Source organism: Prenolepis imparis, unplaced genomic scaffold, assembly GCF_030444845.1.
Source record: "Prenolepis imparis isolate NDT839.2.m4 unplaced genomic scaffold, iyPreImpa1.0 SCAF_6, whole genome shotgun sequence".
Lineage (NCBI taxonomy): Eukaryota > Metazoa > Arthropoda > Insecta > Hymenoptera > Formicidae > Prenolepis > Prenolepis imparis.
Genome location: NW_028141164.1, coordinates 19,208,593 through 19,223,572, shown reverse-complemented (window position 1 = coordinate 19,223,572; position 14,980 = coordinate 19,208,593).

The following is a 14,980-nucleotide window of genomic DNA, read 5'->3' as shown; positions in this document are numbered from 1 at the left end:
CGTGTGAACGTGCGATGGATGAGTGTGTGAATAAGAGTGAGCCCCCTTTCGGAAATTCCTCACTATACCCGTCATTAGAGTCCACTTTTGAGTACCTGACATATTATGTCACTTTGTCTATCTAATGGGATATCGATAGGGGGGGCTCACGGCTTTTGCGCTACGTGCGGTAGTATGTAGATTCCCCATTATTATTTATTGTATTAAATTTACTGAAGAAGGTCCAAAGAAAGGACCGAAACGTTTAGATTCAATAAATTTGTTATTCCAACAAGTTTGTTTTTAATATTTGCGTACCTACACCCTACGCGTGGCTCCATATAGCCTCCTTTTGAATTTGTAATTTAAAGCAGTGGTATCAACGCAGAGTACTTTAATAAAGAAAATATTTGATTAAATTAAATATATAAACGAATTTCAAAAATTGAATATTGTAAAAAATGAAGTAAGCATATTTCCAAGCAAGTATATGTATATTTGCCTTTCTTGTATTGTAGATTATACAAAAAGTCTAAAATTCAAACAGTCATAATTTAATGAAAAAGTCATACGATGATTAATCAAAATTTGTTTGAAAGCTTTTGAATTATACTTTCAGATGCCATTGAGTTTTTTATAGAAATCAGGTTTTTTTTGCCGCAAAAAAATATTAAAAATGATCAAAAACGTCATTTTTGGCACATTTCATTTAAATTTACTGAAAATCCTGACGCGCTAGACACATTCTGACAACGGCATCGTGTTCAGCACGAAAAAATCTTCGGGAAACATGTTATCGCGCTCTTCGGAGAGAATTTAGTGTTCCATTGTATTATATACATTATATACATTAAGTGCATTAAATATGTATTAACATTTACTTTTATCTAGATAAAATTATATAAAGATTATTCACACTGGAAAAAATTATTTAATTCAAATAAATATTTATTTTAACATTTCTTTACACATCATTTATTTGAAATAAGTAAATATTTGTTTGTTTTTAAAAATTATTTCTTATATCAAATAAATATTTTTTTCATGTCAAATTAATATTATTAGTTTTCAATAAATTATGTACAAAAAGCAATATTTTGGAATAAATATTTATTTAAATTTAAAACATTTTTATATTTACATATGTCTTACATTTATTTTTGTTTTACAGAGCGAAGAATTAACTTATATCATAAACAATGCTGTGCAAACAGCCTTTTTAAGAGGACGGGGAGGACGAGGTGGAAGAGGAGGAAGAGGAGGAAGTGGAGGAAGAGGAGGAAGAGGAAGAGGAAGAGGCAAGGGTAGAGGCAGGGGAGGAATACACATCTACAATCATATAATAAATAAAGATAAAAAATAAGAAAATATAATAAATAGAAAAAATAAAAATATAAAATGTAAGCAAAAAATATATAAAAAAATAAATGTGAATTTATAATTTTAGATAATTTATTTATTTTATATTCCTATTATACATACACATACAATACTGCAACGGACTTTTCTTCCTAGTGCCGCGCAACTTCGTCACTTTTCTCGGTATCTCTACACACAAAAATTCGACCGATTGCTTGGGCGCCAGGTACGGTCAGGCCGCACCACTCAAAATAACCCGATAATTAATTCTACGATAGTGACGGGTTAAGCTCGGTAACTCAGTTTCTTAATTGGCAGAGGGGTAGGATTCTTAATGCGGGGAATCGTACTCGGGGCCTCGGAGAGAAGGAGAGCCATTAAATCGGCACATTGAAATACTTAAATAAAAGTTAGATAAATATATTTCATATGAGAAAATTGATTGAAGTTTCACATTACTTATTTACGGCCTCGTGACTCGGTAAATCCTCGACACTCGAGGTGGTACAAAACAATTATGGTTCGATATTTATCGCTACCGAGGGGAACATATCCCGTATTACATTTCAAAATTCTGGACTGTCGACTCGGTACGGCTCTCCACGGAGAGAGAGAGGCGGCGCAATTCTTACATTAATGGCGAATCTCGGTACGGGCCTCGCGCTTCGCACACTCCCGAGTGCTCGGTAACGAAAGTAATTAACAATAACATCGATAACAATTTTAGCCGTGTTACTAGAGACGCGAGTCCCCGCCGAGTTCGCTCTTACCGAGATTTCGAAGTGGTGGCCTTACAATGTATAGAGATCCGTCGGTGTCTTACGTGGTTCACACGCCGCAGTCTCGTCGAACAGTGTACGACTCTGGGCTCACGGCACGCCGGTAGCCGGCGTCGGTGGCGCTGCGCGCGCCGCCTATAATCGATCCTTGATCCTCTGTCGACGATAATCCTTGTGGGCCTCGTTGCCCCAGTAATTTCGAAACTGCTCTCGGTACTTTTCGGAATGTTGGTGCGGATAATGTGGCTGCTCGCTGTACGTTCCGAATAACTGCTTCTCTCCTTCTCTAATGGCTGTCGACTTGCTGGGGGACCCGCCGAGAGGTGATCAGTCTCCGACGGTTCCGCTTTCTTCGGGACAGTGCCGGCGGCCCCATTGGAGTAGCCATCCCTGTCTCGAGATGTCGGTACCTTTTTATGTGCTCCTCCGCTTAGTTCCGTCCGCTATCCGAGGCTGTAAAACGTATCCGGCAGTAACGGGCCCTTGCGTATTTATTCTAGTTATTTTAGAATAAATACCTTACTTGACCGTGTTATCCGGCGTCTCCGAGCGCACCGCTTCCACCCTTCCAGGTCGTCTACTCTTGCTGCAAATTCCGCCATCCCACGATGGCTGCTCCCTTCGATACATTAGGGCCTTCTCTGACCACTCACTTCCACTCGGTAAATCTACGGGACTTAAATAACTAAAGGCGAGTCGACGAAGAAAAGTTCGTCGCTCGCCGACCAAAATCCGCCCTCTCTCGACCCTTCCTCGGCCGGGCCGTGCCGGCCCTGTGACGGGCGTAAAAACGTCACGTCACAACTCCCCCCTTCCCGGGGAGGACCGAGGCGGTCTTGGACACCGACGCACGTCGATGACCACCAATCCGAAGCCAAAACCAATTTTTCCCATGACTGCCAAACTTCACCAGAACTAAGCGCTCTCGCCAATTCCCTCCGGGAGCTTCCTGTACTGTCTAAGTCTCTATACTTACTACACAGGGATTCGAGAGCACGACCATTCTTATTTAAATGATTCAGGGGGTCTAGAGTTAAATACAACAACTGAAGGATACACTTTTATTGCGTCTCCGCGTATATTGTACAAACTATATATATAAAAAAAAGTAGGGAACTTATAGACTTAAAAAAAAACAAAAAAACTATCGGTACCCTCGTACTTTGGGCCTCCTTTACCACAGCCGTTAGGGGGGGGAGGGAAAAAAACCAAAGAGGCCTCGACTACAGAGGGGTAACATGAAACAAAAAAAAATAAAATAAGACGAACAAAACACAAAAAAAAGTGTCCCTTAGTTTAGGGCCAGGAGGGGTAAGGTGTGGGGCGCGTGTCCCGTCGGCGGCCATTCTGCCCCTGAGTCGGCGTTCGTCGCGGTCCTCTCTCGTCCTGCGAGGGTGCGTCCGCCTCGTAGGACGGTCCGCATCGGGAGCAAGTGCGCACCGTTACTCCGGCGCGCCCGCACCCGTAACAAAAGTCTGTCCGCCGCGGCTGTGGACAGGCCGCCATTCGGTGACGACCGCCGCAGTTCCAACAGCCGCGCGGCAACGCCTCGGTAATCGGCGAACCTCTGGCTCCTGTCCTCGGTATAGGGAACGGCTCGAACAGATCCGTCTGCGTAGCCCTCTCTGTCGACCCCGGGGGGCCTACCTGAGTTGCCCTCTCCCTCAGGGATAGCCAGTCCGTCTGGACTGCCCTTTCTCTTTGCCACGGCGCCAATCGGACTTGTAGCCCTACGTTGCGACCCTCCGGGCGGCTGGAGTTCTCCCGTCCCGAGAGCGCGGTCTGGGTGCCCATTTCCCCGGTGGATGGGAACGTTCGCCCTACCGCTCCTCGCGTGGTCACCCGTAGGCCTCGGATCGTTTCTCCGACGTCCGCCACGTCGCTCCAAAACTCGGAGCAGTTTTCCTCGATGTACGCTACGAGGTGATCGTACCTCCCCAACAAGCGCTGCCACTCGGTCCGGGCGGGATCCATCTCGAGGAGAGCTAATCGGGGTCAGGAGTGTGATACAGTTTTAGGTCTTGTATATGTATTTTGCCTACGGCCGACCCGTCGAGACGAGTCAGCTCGTAGACCACGGAGGATAGTTTCTTGCCGATTCGGAAGGGACCCTCGAATTTAGGTGCCAGTTTCGCTGCGAAGTTATGCGCGGCGGAGGACAGAACGTGCTGTTTTTTCAGTACGAGCTCTCCCGTACGGAAAACACGGGGCCGACGCCGCAGATTATAATGCGACGCTTGCCTCTGGTGTGCCCCCTCTAAATTCTCGGTAACCCACTCCTGCATAACCTTTAGGCGGTTCATCCTATCTGACCAAGCCGCGGGATCTGCTGCTTCGACCGGAGTCATACTGTTACCTCGGTCTCGCAACCTCGCCCTCGGTACTAATTCTCGCCCCAGATTCAAAAAGGCCGGCGATGTTCCTATCGAGGAATGCACGGCCGTGTTATAGGCAAATCTAAAATCGGCAATATGTTTATCCCATTCTCTATGGTCTCTATCGATAAACGCGACGATCAGAGTTTTTAAAATCCGATTCACCCTCTCTACGGGATTCGCTTGAGGGTGATACGGGGGAACTGTCGTGTGAGTTATCTTATGATTGTCGGCGAAATCCCTTATGACTCGATTCACAAACTCGGTACCGTTATCAGTTACTAGAAATTTTGGTGTCCCCCATCGCGAAATTACTAGATCTTCGAGAGCCTTCCTAATCTTTGGTCCGTTCGTCGTTCTAAGCGTCTTACACTCTATCCTTTTGGTGAATAGATCTTGAATCACCAAGAGATACTGAAATCCCGATTTACTCCGGGGTAACGGCCCCATAATATCCGCTGCGACTATCGTCCACGGCGCTTCCGGGATCCGTCTACCCATAAGTCCCGCAGGGTTGGCTTGCTCGACCTTAGTTCTTTGGCACGTATCGCATCTCTTTACGTATTTGACTACGTCTCTTAACATTTGCGGCCAATAGTATGCTACTGCCAGACCCTGATAAGTTTTATCGAGGTGTCCTGATTGGGGAACATCGTGCGCTTCGTGTAACGCTTCCCCCCTCAATTCGCAAGGTAATACCAGCTTCCACCTATCCAAATCCTCCACTATCTCTGAAATAACCGGTTTCGATCTTAGGAAATACAATCGCTCGTCTAGGACTCTCCACTGATTGTATCGCTCCGGCTCTTGTACTACCTGTACGTACCGTTGCTTGTACCATTTATCAGTACTCTCGGTATCCGGGATATCGACTATTTCGGCCGGCGCGATCAAAGCAACATTAACTTCCCCCTCGTGGCTTCGCGATAAGGCATCAGGCACATGATGTAGGGCGCCTTTCCTATGTACGATCTCGTAGTCGTATTCTAGCAACTCGAGGGCCCATCTCGCTAGCCTGCCCGTGGGGTTTTTTAAATTATGGAGCCATCTCAGACTACTGTGGTCGGTTATGACTGTGAACCGGTAGCCCTCTAGATACGGTCTAAATTTCTTAATGGACCACACAACGGCTAGACACTCCTGCTCGGTAACAGAGTACTTTTTCTCGGGGTCCGCGAGGGCTCGACTCGCGAAAGCGATCACTCTCTCCCCCTCCCCAAAAGATTGCGTCAAAACAGCTCCTACTCCTACCGAGCTGGCGTCCGTTTGTAACACGAAAGGTTTTTCGAAATCAGGGCATGCTAAAACCGAGGCCGTTGTGAGGTGTTCTTTAATAGATTGCACCGCGTGAGACTGCCCTATCCCCCACTCCCATCGCTTATTTTTCTTAAGTAGACGGGTCAACGGTTCCGTAATCGTGGCTAACTGGGGTATGAATCTGCGGTACCAAGAGGCCATTCCTAGGAAACGTCTGAGTTGTCGGATGTTTCTCGGTATCGGGAACTCTAAAACGGGTTGCGTCTTTTCCGGATCAACTGTGAGTCCCTCCCTCTGAACGATAAAACCAAGGTACTTTACTTGGGACTTGCAGAACTCACACTTCTCCGGATTGATCGTCATACCCGCTGCAGTTATTTTTGCTAAGACTCGCTTCAGCCAAACTAAATGCTCTTCAAAAGTAGGACTCGCGATAACTATATCATCCAAATATGCAAACGCGAATGGTTCCATCTCCGGACTGATTAATTTATCCAACAATCTCTGAAACGTGGCCGGAGCTCCGGTGAGCCCGTACGGCATCCGTTTGAATTGGTACAGCCCTTTTCCCGGTACGCTGAACGCGGTGACTTCCCTACTTCCTTTCGCTAAAGGGATCTGAAAGTAGGCCTGACTGAGATCGAGAGTCGAAATGTAATGTGCCGCCCGAAGTCCAAAATACTATTCATGTTCGGCAGAGGGTATGCGTCTTTTTTCGAAATCTCGTTTACCTTTCTAAAATCTAGACAGAATCGGTACTTCCCGTTAGACTTCTTCACCATCACCACCGGGTTTGACCATTCACTGAACGAAGGCTCGATTATACCCGCGCGTAACACTCTTATCTATTTCTTCGCGTATGGCTTCCTGTATTCGCGGAGAAACTACATAGCAACGTTATTTGACCGGCCTATTAGATCCGGTGTCGATACGATGTTCTGTAAGTGACGTTACTCCGGGATTTTCGCTCGGTATCGGAACGGTTTCTTTTAAAAATTCGTCTAACTTTCCTCGTTGGGTGATGGTGAGTTCGGGCAGCCCGCTGCACATATAATTGGTTCCCTCGGTAGAATCGAACTGATGGCGGACGGTAGGCTGTCGCGAAAAGAACCACTCGGATCTTGCTAAATCTAACTCTATGCCGAATTTGCAAAAAATCCATCCCGACAATACAGGAAACTGCTAGATCCGGTAGCAACCCTACCATAAGCTTATGTTCGACATCGCCTAACCGGAGGGGTACTTCGCAAATTTCGCCGATTCGCGCTATTTGACCGTTGGCTGTCCTTATTTTTCCGTCTCGGTATCGCGATACGGGTATCTTGAGAGACTTGATCAATTGAATTCCTTCACTCCAGAAGAGCGTTCTACTAGAACCGGAGTCTACCAGGGCGGTCAACGGTTTTCCTCGTATTTGTATATTGAAATACTGCAATGACGGAAACTCGGTATCATCTAACGTGACGTACGACTGGATGCCTGCCGAATTTACTTTTTCGCGGGTCTTCTCCACTGGAGCCATTAGGACCCGTTCTACCGACTCCCGCTCCCGTTTCCCGAACAGTTAGGACAGGTACGCAGCGTGTGCTGTTTCTTCCCGCACCGATAGCAGTGGAGGTTTCGCGTTTGCCTACACTCTCGCGATCGGTGTCCCTTCCCCTCACAGTTCCAGCACTTCAGGTCTGCTAACCGAGTATCATTCGCGGCGGAAGTGGAGGGTTTAGGCTCGAACTTGGCGTCGGCTATTACGTTAGCGGAGGGCTTCCCTCCCGTCTCGGTAGCCCCGCCTTTCTTTCCCTGTTGTTTCGGTACGGATATTCCTGTCGCGGTAATCGTCTTAGAATTTTTCGAGGATCGTGGGGTTGCTCGATAGGCAAGTTCCGGGAAAATAGAACGCGTCGCGACCGGTAGCTTGTCTAGGTCATAGCATTCTTCTACCTGAGAGGCCAACGTTTCCAACGAGCGAAAATCGTAAATCTCGGTACGGCGTACCGCGACGCGCAATCTCGGTAGCATATTTCGGTAGCATAGTTCAGTTGCTCGCCTAGATTTCAAGTGGGGTCTAGGCGTTCGAATAAAGCCTGCATACAGGTTATATAATCCGCCACCGGCTCATCTTCCCCTTGTTTCCGGCGCATTATCTCATTCCTCAACATGAACTGAAAATTTGGACAACCGAAACGCGAACGCCATGCGGCCTCAAAGGCTCCCCAAGTATGCCAAAGATGTCGGTTCAATCGGAACCAGTGAACCGCGGTGCCCGATAGAAAGAAGGGCAGACATTTAAAAATTTCTTCATCGTCTAAAGGAATTAATTGACGACCCTGCTCTATTTTAATTAGGAAAGCTTCCGCTTCTCCATCCCGGGCCCCGGAGAAGTTGAGGTTCCATTTCCTCATAATATTATACGCGTCCATTACCGTATTTGCCCTACCGCGAAGTAGTCGTGGGTTAAGGGCCCTTCGCAACTCTGGAGGTGTCGGGACCTCCACCCGGGTCAGGGGTCGTCTCGGTATCTGCCTAGGCTCCCCCCCGACCGCCCCCTCTTCCTCTTTCGGTTCGTCTTCGGAGGAATTATCGGATATTTCGGGGGTAGACACGTGTTCCTTCCCGGCTAAGTTCGCGGCCTCAAATCTAAGCAGTCTACTCCGGAGAGTGGGGAGAATCCCTTTTACTGACAATTCTCTAGCCGCGAGTTCCCTTTTCAGCTCGTCCACCTTAAGAGTGCATATCCATCCCAGGCTCTCCTTAGTGGTCATTATTGCGAAATATCGCGAGAGAAAGAAATATTGTCGATAATCAACGCGTATCTCTCGTTATGAAACCCAGCACGGACGTCACCGAGCGATAAGAGACGGAACTAGTACGCTTTAAATATGTTGCCGTCCCGCGAGATCGTCGAGTTCCGACTCTCAAATAAATATTATCTCACTATCATGCGACCTCGCCAACACAACGCGACTCAATACATATCAAATTCCGCAACCGCGACCTTGGTCGTTCAGTTTCAAAATGTAAGCAGACAGCTCCTCTGTCTCGAGCGTCTAAATATTACGGGAGTATCCTTGGTGATTCATTCAAGGACTCTCGATAACTCACTCATATAGTACCCAAAAGAAATTATTATGCCTAACCATTCCAATGTATCCGATCAAGTCGGAATGTTCGCGAAAACTGTACGCACGGGGACACACCGAAAGAGAAAAAAAAATCGGGAGAAAAGAAAACATATAATACCCGAACGAATCCTTCGATTCCACTGTGTTATTCTAAATATTTTATTACTACATATAGGATTCATTTAACAAAAAAAAATTATCGAATGAAAAGATGTAACGTTATTCCAAACAGAAAATAGAACTGAAGCGAGAGGGAAAGAAAAAAAAGTATATATATATCCTTTAATTACCACGTCCCCGTTAGGCGAATATTCTTGTCGAAAATTTTATTCCTAATACTATACAATCGCAACGACTTTACTCGAATCCTCTATATAACACACCGAGTCGCAAAGAAACATATAAGGACACACAATATTATTGTAGGTAATCGATACGCGGTGTTTACCGTGCCGCGCGCGAGCTTCAATGGAATGCGTGCTCGAGCCCGCGCAGCGGTTCTCCGCCTCGAGGGAGAAACAATGTATACGCGATGGCACTCTAAATTCGGGGTTTACTCGTCTCGGCAAGAACCGTCTCACAGGAAAATCTTTTTCCCAGCTCAAAATATATCAATTAAATAAATACATACGAAAAATACACATAAATAACACATAAAAAGAAAAGAAAAGAAACGAGGAAACAATAAAGTAAACGGAAAATGTTCTGGGAATATGGAACGGCTGTGCGATGGCGATAGCCAACACAAAGAAATCTCCTATCTCTCTCCTGACTTCTCTCCTTATCTCCGTCGCATAAGCCAAGTCTCAAATTTCTTAATTAACCGAGGTTAAAATAATTTTCCCTCGGGCCCCACGTTGGGCGCCAAATTTGCAACGGACTTTTCTTCCTAGTGCCGCGCAACTTCGTCACTTTTCTCGGTATCTCTACACACAAAAATTCGACCGATTGCTTGGGCGCCAGGTACGGTCAGGCCGCACCACTCAAAATAACCCGATAATTAATTCTACGATAGTGACGGGTTAAGCTCGGTAACTCAGTTTCTTAATTGGCAGAGGGGTGGGATTCTTAATGCGGGGAATCGTACTCGTGGCCTCGGAGAGAAGGAGAGCCATTAAATCGGCACATTGAAATACTTAAATAAAAGTTAGATAAATATATTTCATATGAGAAAATTGATTGAAGTTTCACATTACTTATTTACAGCCTCGTGACTCGGTAGATCCTCGACACTCGAGGTGGTACAAAACAATTATGGTTCGATATTTATCGCTACCGAGGGGAACATATCCCGTATTACATTTCAAAATTCTGGACTGTCGACTCGGTACGGCTCTCCACGGAGAGAGAGAGGCGGCGCAATTCTTACATTAATGGCGAATCTCGGTACGGGCCTCGCGTTTCGCACACTCCCGAGTGCTCGGTAACGAAAGTAATTAACAATAACATCGATAACAATTTTAGCCGTGTTACTAGAGACGCGAGTCCCCGCCGAGTTCGCTCTTACCGAGATTTCGAAGTGGTGGCCTTACAATGTATAGAGGTCCGTCGGTGTCTTACGTGGTTCACACGCCGCAGTCTCGTCGAATAGTGTACGACTCTGGGCTCACGGCACGCCGGTAGCCGGCATCGGTGGCGCTGCGCGCGCCGCCTATAATCGATCCTTGATCCTCTGTCGACGATAGTCGATCCTTGTGGGCCTCGTTGCCCCGGTAATTTCGAAACTGCTCTCGGTACTTTTCGGAATGTTGGTGCGGATAATGTGGCTGCTCGCTGTACGTTCCGAATAACTGCTTCTCTCCTTCTCTAATGGCTGTCGACTTGCTGGGGGACCCGCCGAGAGGTGATCAGTCTCCGACGGTTCCGCTTTCTTCGGGACGGTGCCGGCGGCCCCATTGGAGTAGCCATCCCTGTCTCGAGATGTCGGTACCTTTTTATGTGCTCCTCCGCTTAGTTCCGTCCGCTATCCGAGGCTGTAAAACGTATCCGGCAGTAACGGGACCTTGCGTATTTATTCTAGTTATTTTAGAATAAATACCTTACTTGACCGTGTTATCTGGCGTCTCCGAGCGCACCGCTTCCACCCTTCCAGGTCGTCCACTCTTGCTGCAAATTCCGCCATCCCACGATGGCTGCTCCCTTCGATACATTAGGGCCTTCTCTGACCACTCACTTCCACTCGGTAAATCTACGGGACTTAAATAACTAAAGGCGAGTCGACGAAGAAAAGTTCGTCGCTCGCTGACCAAAATCCGCCCTCTCTCGACCCTTCCTCGGCCGGGCCGTGCCGGCCCTGTGACGGACGTAAAAACGTCACGTCACAATACATACATACATATACATACATGCATATATAAAAACATACATTCGTACATACATATACATATACATATACATACATACATACATACATACAATGACCGGCAAAAATAAAAAGGCATCTCAATTGTAAGACATGTGTTTGCTTGATAAAGGTAAAAAAAAATATGTTATAGGTTTTTTATGATTGAAATTTAATAATTAATGAAAATTTATAAATTAATTGTTCTTAATTTAATATATTAATTTCTAAACAATCATATATTTAAGAGTGACAAAATAAAAAAGCCGGTTGAAGTAAATATAGTATTTTTAATTTAAAGAAACAACAATATTATTTTAATTAATAGTTAATAATTAATTAATAATTAATGATTTTCTTTAGCCTCAATAACTTTTTAAAGTCTTCTTGATATATACTTTCAATTAAATTTTTCAAATGTTATGAGTCCAGATTCTCCCATGCTAGTGTAGTGCTTTAAAATAGGAGTTCTTGTTAATTATTTCGCATTTGTTAACCCTATTATTCAGAATTGCCCATAGATTTTCGATTGAATTCAAATCTGATGGAAATTGCGGAGGCCATTCGAGTTATTTAATTCCATTATTTAATGGTGAAAAAAATATTATAGTCTGGGGATGTTTCTCATGGGCAAGAGTAGAAATTTATTTTTGATAACAAAAGTTAACTTTTATAGTTATACAGTGTGTCAAAAAAACATGTTGTCTTTATTAATTTAACGAAAATATTAATAAGTTTATTTTTTATAACAAAAATTAACTATTATAATTATGAAGAAAAAAGCTGTTATATATTTAATATTTTTTTGTTTTTTTCTTTAATATCATTCATTACATTAAATTTTATGTACGTCAGAAAGAAAAATAAACATATTTACCTTGAATTTTTTTTCCATTTTGTAGTCGATAGGATGTCGATAGGAGAGATATGTATATTCGATTCAAACTCTTAACTCTTTTCTAATTCTCAGAAATCGTATAAACTCTTTATTATTGTTACTCTTGTAAATTCTCAGAGAGAGAGACGCGCTCGACCGAGCGGTCGCCGTTTATAAACATTCGGTTAAAACGCTTATCCTTTCAAATCAAGCCAATCACGGCATGGCACGTTTCGTCAGAGATATACAATAAAATCGAGGCAACGGACAGATAAGCATACACGAAAACACGACAAGGACCCGACACGAAAATAATAACATAATACATATACTGGTGACTTATTCCACGGACATCCCGCTACGTCAGATACCGCCTACAATTTCTTATTATTGTTTCTTATAAAAAATGTATCTCTACTTTTACTACAAATCTAACTAACAATAAGTAAATTCTAACATTTATCAATATTAACTGGAAAACTTCAAAATAAAGATCGTTTTTGAATATTTTTGGACTCTTATCAAAGCATTTTGGTAAATCTTAGAATTTACGTGTAAATCTTAGGTTTAACCGACATTCGAAATTTTACAATAATATATATAAAGTATGTATAAAATATTTATGTATTTTAAAACAAATAAATATATAATATTAGGTGTTTGCAAAAGTTCGTATGATTTGACAATTTTTATTTATTAATAACAAATAAAATAACATAATATTTTAATCAAAACATTGGCCGTTTTTATTGACAACTTTTTGTCACTTTTCGGGCAATAATTTAATCCCACGTTGATAAAACAACTTATCTTTTGAAGCAATCCATTGCTCGACCTATTTTTGCACTTTTTTAGCATTTTGAAATTGTGTATTGGATATGCCGTGTTGCATCGATTTAAATAGATAAAAATCAGTTGGAGCGATGTCTGGAGAGTACGCTGGTAGAACTTCCCAATCCAATTCGAACAACGTCTCTTTAGTTGCAACAGCAACATGCGGTTTGGTTTTATTATGGAGTAGGATGATTCCATTTTCAATCGCGTTAAATATGAAGTTATATTCGAAATAATGATTTATCAGCCATCAATTCTGATTAAATATGGTCAACATTTAAAAACAAGAAAGCAACTTAAAAGAAAATAATTATTAAGTGACTGCAATCTAATCTAACGCGCCATTTATTTGTAACCTTACGAACTTTTGCAAACACCTAATAAATAGAAAAAATTATAAATATTATTTGAGTGGTGTGGGACACCTTGTATGTATTCTACATCTTGTAATATTCTAACTAATAATAAAAATTTATTACCTTCTTTTACTAGCAAAAAAGTCGACTTTATAACATTTTAAAATGTATATAGTGACGTAATTACATATGTTTGAGAATTAATAAGATTAAAGAGAAATATTTAAATATACATATTGAAAAATAGAGAGAAATCAAATGAAAGTAATTATAATACTTTTATTTTCCAATATATAATTTCGTTTCTGTTATAGGGAATACTAAATTAGAAAAATGGTCACCTACCTCTATTCGACGTGCGGGATTATGTGAAGACCATTTTCATCAAGATTCATTTACAGATAATACGAAGAAAAGATTAAAACGCAATGCAGTGCCAATTCCATATTCATATTCCATATTCATCTTTTATTAATTTATCAAATACGAATGATATACAAATCAACCAAAATAGAGAAATGCAAATGGAGCAAGTGTCTCACTTCAATGAAACAAATGTAGAAGAAATAGAATTTATAGAAGAAAATGCCACATCATCTGCATCCGTTTCTATTTATAATAATGTAATGACAGATGAGCAGCCACTTATAAAGCAACAGCCATTGCGATGTTATCAGCCATCACATTTATATTTTGATAATTCTATGGAAGAAGAAGATATTATGGAATGGGTGCATCTTGAACCATCTGATAAAGTCCCAATATCTACACCTGAAAAAGTCGCTACAATATCTGCACCTGAAAGAATCTCTACAACTCTCCCATATAATAAGAAAAAAACAGAGAATGAAGCAAATAATACATTACATGATTTGTACACTCAAATTAATTCTCTAAAATCAGAAAATATTAGATTGCGGAGACAAATAAGACGTTTAAAATATCGTTTGCGTTGTATTCTACGAATACGTAAAGCGTCGAAAAATGAAAAGCAGAAGAAAAAGATTTTAAAAGAAATGATAGAGCTGCATCTCGTTGCCAAAGCAATGATAAAGTTGCAGTTGCATACACCAAAGGCAAATTATACGGAAGAAGAAAAAAATCTTTCGAGACAACTGTATTATTATTCAGCCGCTGCTTTTTGTCGCTTAAGAAAAGCGGGCTGTAATTTTCCTGGACAGCGAACTATTCGAAGATGGCTAGAAGAATACGACATACGACCAGGATTTTGCAATTTTCTTTAAAAAATTAAAAGAAAAAATTTCTCGTATACCGATGGAGCAAAGAATATGTGCTTTAAAATGGGACGAAATGGCTATTAAACCTTACAAAGAATATTCGCTTAATTGGACGAGATAGAAGGCCTCGTTGATCTCGGATTTCTAGGAAGAAAATCCGAAAGAACTAAATGCGTTTTTGTATTCTGTCTAGACAGCTTGCGCATTATGCATGGCGACAGCCTTTAGCATATTTCCTCCCAGGAAAATGCATGAAAGCAGAGCAAATAATAATACTATTAAAAGAATGTCTACATAGATTGAGCGAAACGGGTGCAGATGTACAACTTATTACATGTGATCAAGGCACGTCTAATCAAAGTGCTTACGCTCAACTCGGCATTAATCTAGAAAATCCATTATTTGTATATAATGGGAAAAAATATAATGCATTATTTGATTTCCCACATTTAGTAAAAAGATTGCT